We start from the raw sequence: 13005 nt of genomic DNA on the forward strand, positions 1-13005 counted from the left end.
AGGGCGAGGGCCTTAAACAACCAGTAAACCAGAAGGGCTATAATGCTATTAGATCATTCGCCAAGCTAAGATTAGATTGCTCTAAATTAAAGAGTGAGAAACAGTGCCACATAAGAAACTGTGGAACAGGCACTGCAGTACAACCTGAATGAAACCATAGGTCCCATCGCAGATGCTGTGGTTGGGAGGACGTCCACACTCAAATAACTTCTCCTCTCTGTGTGCATTTGGTTCATCATGAAAAGGGTGTAAATTGCAATTCAATCTGGTCCCAATAGAGTTTCCATCTATTACATCAATGAATCCCTTTTTGGCTGGAATTATTACCAATAATTGAAATTAAATCAAGCACTTGATCTGGGATGTTCAGTTACTGGTGCATTCTACAATGCAGAAAGCATGATGAAAGAGGAAATAGGGGTAAAGAATTGAGCAGTTTCTACTTTTGTCTCTCTCCCAAATGTAGAACAATACTCATCAGGTGGGAAGTGAAGGATGCAGACTCATAGATTCCTGATTTCAGTCACCTTGCAGGAGAGGTTGGCTTTGGTTTGTCCATGCACCAGAAACATCATGATAGTGACAAGTCTCAAGGGGCAGAGTAGTTCTGCAGCACAAGATTCTTTAAGCAGATCCCATTATGTTTTAGGAGTACATGAGGAGTCTTCATGATGGGTACTTGAAAGGGAAAAATACCAAGTAATAAGGAAGCAATTGACAGGCACATCTCTACAAAAGAAACATTTCAGGAAAAGATGTGACCCGCCGCTCACCAGAACAGATGTTATGGAAATAAGGATATCCTTGTTCCGTTCATAGCACCAGTGAACCCATATTTCCTAGGCTCACTTATAGGAGTATTTGTTTTCTGTGTCCCAGTATTCTTTGTTGAGTTCCACAGCATGCTCTGAAAGGTCTTGCCATCTGTCAGAACTTCAGGAGACAGCCTAGTTATTAGCAAAATGCTTGTTACGTAGAACTCAAGCAGTTGTAGACAGGGGGCAATGGTAGAATATTTACATTTTCTGTAGAAATACAAAAATAATTTGGGAATGCCAAACTAGATTATCTAGATAAGAAAAGTCCAGTGTTTTCTCAAATTCCAAAGTTCCCTTGGAAGATGGTAAATGGAGGGAAGGAATCAGTCGACCCAGTCAACTGATAAACTCTTTAAATGTTACTGGTTCATGAGAGAATAAAAGAGGTCTAATAAAAGAGGAGCACAAAATGAGTTAAAAACTTGCAATAGCTAAGGATCCAGCATCAAGCCACTTTATCCCATGAAATGCATAGAGAACCAATGGGCAGTCGATCTATAAAGATTCGAGAGGTATCGTTGAATGACCAAGATGTTTTTATTCATACTGTGGGTCTTGAGGTCCTCAACAATTTTGTCCTGAATATTTGAATGTATGCCACTGACGTTGTTTACATACCTTTAGTGAGCACATTATACAATTTGAGGAACAAGCAACAGCGAGTGCCTTGTTTGGCTAGATTTTCGACACCATAATTACCTGCCAGATACTGATATTGAAATGGAGATTAATTTCTTACAGGAGCCAGCTCCAGCATGTGCAGCTGTCAATCGCAGTATCTCCCCAAGCAGTTCTGCTTATTTTGATGATGCTGTCATGCCAAGAATCAGTATTAGCTAATCACCTGTATAAGTCATCCTAGCCATCCTTGTTAAGGACAGCATCGTTTGAGTAGGAAACCCCAACTAAAAAATGGTATCATTCAGTTCTGGAGAGATGAGTGATAACAAGGCTTACAACAAGTTGGGAAGATGCTTGTGATTAAGGGGACTTTCCATGGAAACCTAGGATGTCAGTCATTAACACTAAGCGGAAAGTGTTGTAGAAGAGCTGACATAGTAACACAGACCCTAAAGCATCAGAAGCATATCATCTAGGCAAATGTGTTTTGTTCAAAGATCTACAATGACAACTTAAGGAACCTTAGAGGTCCACCGCAGAGCTGGTGAGAGACCAAATGGCAGTTCAAAAAGTTTCCACATTCAGACCTCCTTCTGAAACGTGAGGAACATTGGATAATCCTTAAACACTAAGATTAAAAAAATGTACAGTTAAAGTTGTGTCTCACGTTGAGAATGTTCCACAGGAAATTCACCAGTTCCTGTGAGACACCCCTGTCGAGGGTGTGTGACCTTACTCTTCCTTCTACACAAGTCAAAGGGATCCCACAAACCTCCTTCGAAGGGGGCTGTCGCAACATTCAGTTTCGACCCTGTACACCAACACATTCTCTCTTCAGAAAAAGAGATCGGATGCACTCTGTAATCTTAACACAGAATCTCCCAAAAAAACTTACACAATGAAAGAAGGGACAGTTAGAGACCATATCTGGTTAAAAAATGGAAGTTGAGGTTTTAAGAACCATATCTTGTACCAGAGTCAACCTTCATTGGGAAGGCTGGTGAATGCTGTGAGCCAGAGGGGTAGTTACAATGAGAAGTCTGTAGCACCATCATTGAATTTGATACTGATGGCAGGAGGACTGATCCTGACAATCACTCAATGATCTGAATACATGGGGTTTGTGAAGCATGCTTATGATAGTGCATTGCTCTATAGAAAGGGTGGTGAAGGAAGAAACATATTTCACAGGAGTTTAAAAAAGTATCCTAACTGAGGAAGCCATTAGGAGAATTGATCAATCTGTCGAGCCGTTTGGAATTAGATGGACTGGGCCAGGGGGAAAGCCGCACAACATGTATAAATCCAGCTAATCGGGCAAACGGACGGGCAGTACTCCCAGTGATCACTGCCAAAATGCTAGGGAGAGGAAGAAAGTTGATTTTCAACCTTGGGTGTTAGTCACCCTTCTGACTAATTGCATTAGAGAGTTGTGTGCGAACTGAATACTTTAACCTAGTGTTTCAGAGCTATGTACTAAACCTAGTGATACGAAATACAGGATAGTGCAAGTCGTCATCTGAAACTGTTAGAGTCCAAAAATTAAATAACATCAAGGCAATATAGGGAAAATATGTATCCCTCACTTCTTTAATAGGATGTGTGTGGCACTAACCAACAAGCCAAGAGGCATAACATACTAATGTGGTAAAATACTTAATGCACATACTGTTGTGCTTAAATAAGGAGAATGATTAACTTGATAAGTAGTACAGATGGCAAGTGTTTCATTCTTCATTCTTAATTAATGCCAGAACGGCAGCTCTTTGGAAAGGATAGGATTTACTGTTTGTATTACAATTGCTGGCGCCTGACACATGGATGGAAGTGCTTCTTTTTTGAGACAGTGTTTAAGTGGAAAAAGTATTTGATCCACAAACCTGCATGCATTCAATACTGAAGCTAACAATATCTCCAAGGAATGATAAAAATATATAGTTAATTCAGGGAAACATCAGTGAGTGTGGGGGGGAGATTTTAAACTGTCAATAAACCCTGACAATAACAGAATAATGCCTCCTGCATAGGCAATTGCTACAGGTTTTCAATATACATAGGAGCTACCAAATAAAATGGAATGGTTCACCTACAAAAAAACTGCATATACAACTATCATCAGTTACTCAGCAAAATGTTTTGGAAAATCAGATTGATTGAAATCTGGTGTTTCTAAAACCCTATACCCATTGACTGTTCGTATGGTTCTCCATGATTCATTTAATTCTCAAAGGGAGGGGAAGAAAACAATGCATGCCTCTAGAGACATAATACTTTAGCAGATATTTGTCTCTGGTCTTGTATACATTGACGTGATGAAGGTCTATCCATGGGATTTCGAACTGGAGATGGAGTTGAAGAATTAGATGATACTACATTTAGGAGGATCGTGTGCAGTAGTGTAGAGAACAACTTCAAGCACGCCACTGGCAGTTAAGGCAATGTAGGACTGAGGAGAGATTTCAGGATGGCTGTTTGCCTGGTTGGAATTTCCAGGGTACAAAAAGCTCATGCAGACCAATCACACTGGTGAAAGAATGACTTTAGCAGATACCCCACATTGATTCTGTCTTTCGTAGGACACAGCAGAGCGTGCTAATGTGAGAGCAAAGGAGGATATTGGTAGGAATCACATTGCATGCATTTCTTTCCTATAGTCCATTAATGTTACTTAACTTTCACTTCAGAGCTCCTTGTAAAATAGTATATGATGACATTAATGAAGAAAGTAAACCAATAGTTTAGATCAAGTATTCAGAGCATGCATCTCACTCTGAGTTGTGGATGGAAGTATTTCTAGTTTGTGATATAATGGAAAATGCCTGAATGAAACCTGGCTCGGCTTCGTTAGTGTCACAGAAGGACAGGTTACATGTAGAGTTTAGTTGGTGATATCCAAAAGGGATGTGGGTATGAATGCGGGTTGTGCTAGAGTCGGACCAGAGGCTTTATACATAGTCCAAGATCTTTGCTCCATCTCCTTGAAATGTCTTATTAAAGGGTTCATTCTTGAACGGCTTACTGAATGTGAGTGAGTTTGATTGGGATCTCAGGAGTGGGTTTATCGAATTTGATAGCTCATATCTTTGGACCTTGAACTCCTAAGGGTTTACTTGCCGGGTTCTGGCTCGAACATCTTTTAGCAGTTGAGCTGTGGATTGGGTGAGTGAAGATCCCTGGTTAGTTTAAAATTATGAACCAGTTTCTTATAAGTCTCGGGTGCCAATGTTGACAGCCATAAAGTTCAGCTAACGAAATCACGAGGATCAGGTCGCAGGTGCAGCCTGACCCCTGATCCCTGACCCCTGCTGGACCCCTTGATGCTTCAAGGAGTTCATGCGAAGCTTCTACCAACAAATAGAATCTTCTGTGCCCTGGCAGAGGCCCTACCCTTGCCTCTCCACCTGGCCTGCACATGGGACCTGCTTTCATTTGCCACTTGCTCAGAAGTTGAAAACACTTGTTGTAGCCACATTTTTTGTGGGGAATATCAGCTAGAAACGTTGTACCACATGGTATCCCGCATAGAAATCCAGACATTATGTAATCAGTGTCTAAGAGTGCCACCAAGTGCTATATTCTAAGCTGCCCTAACAGAAGAATGTCCTTTTGGAAGAAGTTTGCTTTGCCTGTCTTTGATTATGCAGAGAACCACTTACCATGGTCAGATTCACTGTGGTCATAGAGTCGCCATGCTGTGTTAAAACAGAGGCTTCAATTCGTATTTAGCCTGACATATAAGGCACTGTTAGCACCTCTTAAAGTTCGACTGTGGCTTAATTCTTGGAAAAAGAGGACTGTTCCTGGTACCTCTGAGGTAATCAATAATTGTAGTGATTCCCAAAACTAATGAAGGTTCCCACAACAGCGCCTCAAACAGGCCGGTGTCCGAGCTTAATTTAGTTGTTGAATTCATGAACTACATTATTGCCAGCAGGATCAACTCTATTCCTGCTGACCTTGAAGACCTGGGATTTGGAAGGCTTGTATCAGCTCCATTAAAAGGAGAAAGGTATTTCATACAAAGGCTGAGGTTAAGCAGTGCACTCCTTGCCTGTGGTGTTATCTAAATGGCAGGAAGGAGGTTCCCTCTCAGGACAGAAAGTACTAATCCTGGGTACTGGGGTGTGTGTCCTTTGGCCCAGTGCTTAATTTGTAAAATGTAAGCGCATGAACCCAAAGTTTATCTTAAGACTCCACTGCCACTGCTACTGAATGCTGGAGTTGACGAGTCAAGGGCCAAGGCTGCCTGGTCTTGATTCCACTGATACCTCTTTCTTCCATCACCCTACGAGTTTTCCTTACTCACTCCTCAGGGCACTTGACATCCAAAATGCAGACAAAGGGTTGTATCACATAAAGTAAGAACTGCAAGTGCTAATTTAATACATAGGGGCCGATTATGATAGAGGATTTTCCGCCTCCTCCGGGGCGGCGGAAGCCACCTCCGGCCCGGAGGAGGCGGAAAATCCTCTGCGGAGTCACCAAAGACCCACCGCCGCATTACGATGGCTGGTGGGTCTTGGATTCTGTCCGCTGCTTTTCCGCCGCGGTCGGATTACAACCGCGGCGGAAAAGCTCTCCTTTGGCTGGCAGTGTCTATCAGACACCGTCAGCCAAATTAGGAAGCATTAGTAAACATGCTTTTCCGCGGCGGTTTTTCCGCCGTGGAAAAGCATGTGTACTTTTGCTTTTGGGGGCCCGTTGCGGGCCCCCAGGGCGTAGGCGGGTGGGGGGTGCACATGGGGGGTACCTATGGTACCCCCCAGCATTTACATGCACAAAGCGGCAGGCACCGCACGGTGCCTGCCGCTTTGTGCATGTAAATGTTACACATGCACTTTTAACATTGCGGCGGGTGCTGCTTGAAGCAGCAACCGCCGCAATGTTAAATATCCAGGATGTGACCGCCAGGGTGGCGGTCACATCCTGATTTGCATGGAGGGACCTCCGCAGTCCATGCGGACGGTCCCTCCACCTCTGGGATGGCGGACGGACGCAAGTCCGTCCGCCATCCTAATCGGCCCCATAGTCTCTGCCACTGATTTTGGGGTAATTGGTATTTGCTTTGTTGCTTACATGAATGTAAAAGACATGTGGTCATTTTGGATGGAAATGTATCAGCATTTGTTGACATATCTAAAGTGTACAACAGACCATAACAACAGTATCATACACAAATCAACATAATTAATTTTAGCAGGGTACATCATACCACAACGGAATGGAACACAATAGCCACAGAACAACACATCACATTTTTTTTTGTTGTTGCAGATTTATATAGCGCGCACTCGACCTGAAGATATTAGAGTGCTTACACGAGCATCAGTTATGTCACACAAGGACACATTATTTTTTTTGGGTAGGCACGGAGAGATTAAGTGATTTTCCCAGAATCACCGGATGTGGATTCGACCCGAGGCTCGAACCTTGGTTTTCTCAGCTCCAAAGTTGGCAGTCTAGCCGTGAGACCACATGCTCTGGTATTGCAGTCATGCAGCACAGCAACACAAAAAAGTAACACATCAGCATCGCAACAAAATGGACACAACAAACATTCTTGTCACACATTACCGGCTCCAGAAACCTGAGTTCCCAATATGGTAGAGAATACATTTGCACCAAGCACTGCCTTACCACTAAGGACATGAAGTAGTGCCAGTCCAAAAGGTTTTTGACCCCTACTATGAGAGATAATACTGCCATCAGTAATTCACAGCAAGACACACTGACCATGACTCAAAAAGGAACTAGCAAATCTAGTTTCTCTCTGTCCCATGTTTATCAAGATGTTGTCATTTATTTCTGACTGCTAAATTACATCACAGATCCCCTGCTTCCATTGTATACTTTAACTTGTGCTTATTAAAGTGGGAGTTATTTGGGGGATACAAAATTCAAGGTTTACTTTTAGAAATTGTGCATGTTGATGGCTTCCCTTTTGCAAGCTTACATTCATGTCATATTTTGAATATTAGAATTTCATTTTATCAATTGCTAAATTTATTCCTGTTTCCCTAGAGCACAGTCACTTTATCTGTTCTTGTAATTAACCATATTATGATTTGACAAACCATAATCTCGAAAGTAGAGTAGACAACCTTTGTGATTCTTTTCTCTTCAGTGTTACCGTTCCTCCTTTCAGTCCTACCTAATTCAACTTATGTGCTAGGGTTCCCCTTTTCCATGTTTCTATCAAAAGGGCAGGTACTCTTATGAAAATGTCAATACAACAATCAAGTAGTAAGAACAGCATAATTTTATAAATTCTATTCAAGATTCTTTCATGATTTTGCGTAATTTCTTTTTTCTGCTTTCTGTATAATGTGGACACCATAGAATAGTGTGTTCCAATGATTTCGACGTTCAGATGACATATTTCAATCGTATGAATGTCCTCTTTTTAGGTCTCGCCTAGGCGGCACGCATGCGCTGTCTCTCCGAGACATCAAGTAATCTATATGAGGGGTGAAACTCCTCCTATTGCCGGGTAATTTGTCCTGCCGCTTGGCATAAGTTAACTCAGGCATTTCATTTGTTATTGGGGTTATTATTGTCTGACGATCCCATACGTAACCTCCGTTTGTTCCGGAAGCAGCACCGCCTAACTACAGTCTCCTTACGGTTACACAGCGTAATTGTTATTCGGAGAACTCTTTGTTAATTAATGCTTGTGTCAGTGCTCACTGCTCCATGCATGACTGTGTTATCCCCCCCAACACCGCCACCCACCTTCGGTGTTGTCACACCCCATTTGTGCTAAGATGACAGAGTAAACCCGTGGACAAAGTATGTAATGTACTCGTATGTTTTTTTATAATATTCGTGGTGGTTATATCTTTTTAAAAAAGATTTGAATTGAATATACAATATACATCTGTGTTAACAATTTCTTTGATGTGTATATTCATAATGACTCTGGCCTACGTGCTCTCTGTGGCCGCCCGCATGTTTCCAAACAATCAAGCCTTGTTCTTTCACTAGAGGCCTAAACAGTCTGCATGTTCACCGCGGAATCGTTTTTTCACAGCGCCACAAAGTTACCAAATGGGCCAAATGCGCTGGTGGCTTCTCTCTGCATGGAGTCCAAAGCTCTGCGAGTGTTCATTGCAACAACACAGGAGGTTGTCACAATTAAAGATAAGGTGTGTGTGTGTGAGGGGGGTATAGCAAAGGGGCATTAACATGAGATGCTGAGGTCCCGTACACGGTTTATATTTTTGTACGCATGAGGGGGGAGGTTTCTTCAGTGTGCCCAAATGAGAAGTTAGCACATTGTATGTGCACAGCTGTATATATATATATATATATATATTTATTTTTTTGCCACATTAACATTATGTTGCCAAGAATCACAGGATGTTGAGGTGATGCCGGAAATCCAACGTGGTTTCCCAGTTCCAAAGACGGTTGCCCAGTTGGTTAGGCTACATATCTTCCCCCCATACCCATACTACCATTGTGTTGCATTGAGCTATATTACTGTGTGCACTTATTCAATGCCATTTTATACCTTGTTATGCTATTTTTGTTTCGCTGTGTAACGTAAGTTGTAATATGACATCTTGTCGGTTTTGTAGAACAGCAATTTGTCATTCTTTGCATTTTAATCAAGAGTTCATTTATATTATGCCATTTGTTACTTCATGGTATGTTGTCTTACGCTGCACTAGGCTATGTAATGTGAGTCTGACATATTATTTAATGGTATTTAACCTATTTATTTATCAACTGTTCCATAGTTTAGGCATGAAGCAGTAGCTATAGGAATGAATCGAAGCCCTTTTGAATGTGGTTGGCCTAAGAGCATACACATTTACTGATAAAACATATAGCTACCCCTAAGGGCATGCAGTTATGAAAGGTACACATTTACAGTAAAAAGGTGGGTGAGCGCTTCACATCCTTTGATCTGTAAGATTGTCTCTCTTTTTAGTTCTTGTAGGGCGGGAGCAAGGAGAATGTTGCATATCTCTGTGTTAGAATGTAAGGCACCTAGCGCTAGAAGGGTCAGACCTTTGACGAGGCGCAAGGCGGTCCGAGTGTGATAGAAATAGATAGGGTTGATCGTAGACTTCAAACCGTTGGGAATCGGCACAGGGCGATTTCAGGTAATTCAGTCAGACGGTAACAGCTTTGAAGACAAGTGAGCAACCCTTGACCCTTCCAGGTAGGTCGCTTCCCCTCCACACAGCACCGCCTGTGCCCGTTCTCTCCCTCGCTGCCCCCATGTCTCTCTGCCCAGTTTTCCTTCTGTTCCCCTCGCTGCCCCTGTGTCTCTCTACCCGGTTTTTCCTTCTGCTACCCTCGCGGCCCCCTGGTCTCTCTGCCCATTTTTGCCTTCTGTTGCTTAGCTGCCCCTGCAATTCTGTGACCTTTCTGCCTTCAGTGCCACTCGTTTCCACCCGTTTTTTGTGACCTTTCTGCCCTTTCTTGTGACCTTTTGCCCTCTGTGCCACTCGTTTCCCCCAGTTTCTGTGACTTTTTTGCCCTTCCTTTGACCTTTTTGCCTTCTGTGCCACTAGTTTCCCCCTGTATTCTTGTGACCTTTTTGCCCTTTTTGTGACCTTTCTGCCCTCTGTGCCACTCGTTTCCCCCTCAATTGTTGTGCCCTTTTGCCTTCTGTTTCCTTCGTCGCCCCTCACCGCCCCCGCAACTGCATCCCCTGTGGCTCCGCCCCCCTGACTGCCCATTAGCTGACCCTGCCTCCTGCCTCCCAGCTGCTCCTCACTTCCACCTCCCCACACATGCCGGCCGCTGGGCGGTCGTGCCGCTGGCGCGCGGCAAACCCGTCTGCTCCGGCCTGCGCTTGGACCGTGCCCAGTGCCAGAACCCCTGGCCCCCGCACCCGCCACCACTACCAAGCCAGCACTCTGCACGCTCTCAACCCTGGACGGACCCACAACTGCTTCAAAGCCAGCCCGAAACGCACACACGGTCCCTTCACCTGCCGGAACTGCAGCTAAACCAGCCACAGAGCCGACAAACCACCCGCCAAGAAACACCTCAACCGCCTCCGATACATATTACTGAACACCCGCTCCGCAGACAAACACGCCGTCGAGCTCTGGGACCTGCTCAACACAACCTCCCCAGACGTCGCAGTCCTGACAATCAATCAATCAATCAATCATAACACTTGTATAGTGCACTACTCACCCGGAAGGGTCTCAAGGCGCTTGGGGGAAGGGGTTTGCTACTGCTCGAACAGCCAGGTCTTGAGTTGTCTCCTGAAGGCAAGATGGTCCTGGGTCAGCCGAAGGTGGATGGGGAGGGAGTTCCATGTCTTGGCCGCCAGGTAGGAGAAGGATCTTCCTCCGGCGGTGGCTCTTCGGATGCGTGGTACGGCGGCGAGGGCGAGGCTGGTGGACCGTAGCTGGCGGGTGGGCGTTTAGAAGGTCAGGCGGTCGTTGAGGTACTTGGGGCCCAGGTCGTGGAGAGACTTGTGTGCGTGGGTGAGGAGCCGGAACGTGATCCTCTTGTTGACGGGGAGCCAGTGCAGGTCTTTCAGGTGGCCGGAGATGTGGCTGCGTCGGGGGATGTCCAGGATGAGTCGGGCGGAGGCGTTCTGGATGCGTTGGAGTTTTTTTTTCTGTAGCTTGGCTGTGGTTCCGGCATAGAGGGTGTTTCCGTAGTCCAGTCGGCTGGTAACAGAGACCTGGTTGAACAACTCCTCCGCACCCGACATCGCCATAGCCATCCCAGACGGCTACAAGATCTCCCGCAGTGACCGCACCAACGGAGTCGGAGGAGGAATCGCCATCGTCCACAAGAACAGCACCAGGGTCTCGACTAGCACCGACGAAGCGCTCAGCACCGCCGAACACTTGCATTTCCAGATCCACACTGACTCCAACTCCACCCTCAGAGGCACCCTCGTCTACCGACCCCCTGGATCCCGCCCCCAGTTCAGCGACTCCATCACCGACTTCATCAGCACACACGCCCTGACCTCCACCGACTACATCCTCCTCGGAGACCTGAACTTTCACCTTGAGAACAACAATAACAACAACTCCACAACCCTGATCGATAACCTCGCCAACCTCAGACTGTGACAACTCGTCACAACGCCTACCCACTCTGCCGGCCACACACTCGACCCCATCTTCTCCTCAAGCCCGCAAGTCTCCGTCAGCCACACCACCGAACTCCTCTGGACCGACCACCGCTGCATCCACTTCACCTTCCAGAAATCCACCACACACCACTGCACCCAACAGATCCCCGCCACTGCTGGAGCAAAATCACTGAAGACCAACTACATGCAAACCTTGCTCGCAGCCCACCCACCGAACCCTCCAACACCGACGTTGCTGCCCACAACTTCAGACGCTGGATCGAGGACTGCGCCAACACCCTCGTCCCCCTGAAGAAACCCCCCTACAGAGACACCAGCAAGAGGGCCAGCTGGTTCACCCCAGAACTCCTAGATTCCAAGCAAGCCTGCCGGAAACTAGAGAAGAAATGGCACAGTGAACAAACTCCGGACAGCCATGCAGCACACAAGGACGCCGTCCGCAACCACCACCACCTCATCAGGGCTGCCAAGAAGACCTCCTTCAAAGACTGCCTCAACAAAAATGCACACGACAACAAGGAGCTCTTCAACATCGTGAAGGAACTCTCCAACCCCAGCTCCAACACCAACGACATCCCGCCGTCATAAGCCCTGTGCAACTCCCTCGCCACCTTCTTCCACCGCAAGATAGCAGACATCCACGACAGCTTCAACACCAACACTGCCCCAACAGACAGCAACACAACTGACCCTCCGCACACCATCGACCACATCCCCTTGCTAGCCTGGACCAGCGTGAGCGTCGATGACACCATCAAGACCATGAGCACAATCCTCTCCGGCTCACCGTCAGACCGATTCCCGCACCACGTCTTCAACAAAGCAAGCAGCTTCATCACACCCCACCTACGAAACGTCATCAATCTCTCCCTTGAGACCGCGACCTTCCCAGAGAGCTGGAAACACGCCGAGATCAATGCCCTACTCAAAAAACCCAAGGCAGACCCAAGAGACCGCAAGAACCTCCGACCCATCTCTCTGCTCCCCTTCCCGGCCAAGGTCATCGATAAAATTGTTAACAGACAGCTAACCCAATACCTTGAAGAGAACAGAATCCTGGACCCATCCCAGTCAGGGTTCCGCAGCAACCACAGCACCGAGACCGCCCTCATTTCCGCCACTGACAACATCAGGACCCTGCTAGACAACAGGGAGACTGCAGCACTCATCCTCCAAGACCTCTCCGCTGCCTTCGACACCGTCTGCCAACGCACACTACGCGCACGCCCCCACGCCGCAGGGATTCGAGACAAGGCTCTGGAATGGACCACCTCCTTCCTCTCTGGCAGAACCCAGGGCGTCCGCCTCCCCCCGTTCCGTTCCAAAGCCTCCGAGATCATCTGCGGCGTACCTCAAGGATCCTCCCTCAGCCCGACACTGTTCAACATTTACATGGCCCCGCTCGCACACGTCGCCCGACAGCACGACCTCAACATAATCTCCTACACCGACAACACTCAACTGATCCTCTCCCTCACCAAGGAT

The sequence above is a fragment of the Lissotriton helveticus genome, chromosome 10 (genome assembly GCF_964261635.1).
Source record: "Lissotriton helveticus chromosome 10, aLisHel1.1, whole genome shotgun sequence".
In the NCBI taxonomy this organism is placed as follows: Eukaryota; Metazoa; Chordata; class Amphibia; order Caudata; family Salamandridae; genus Lissotriton; species Lissotriton helveticus.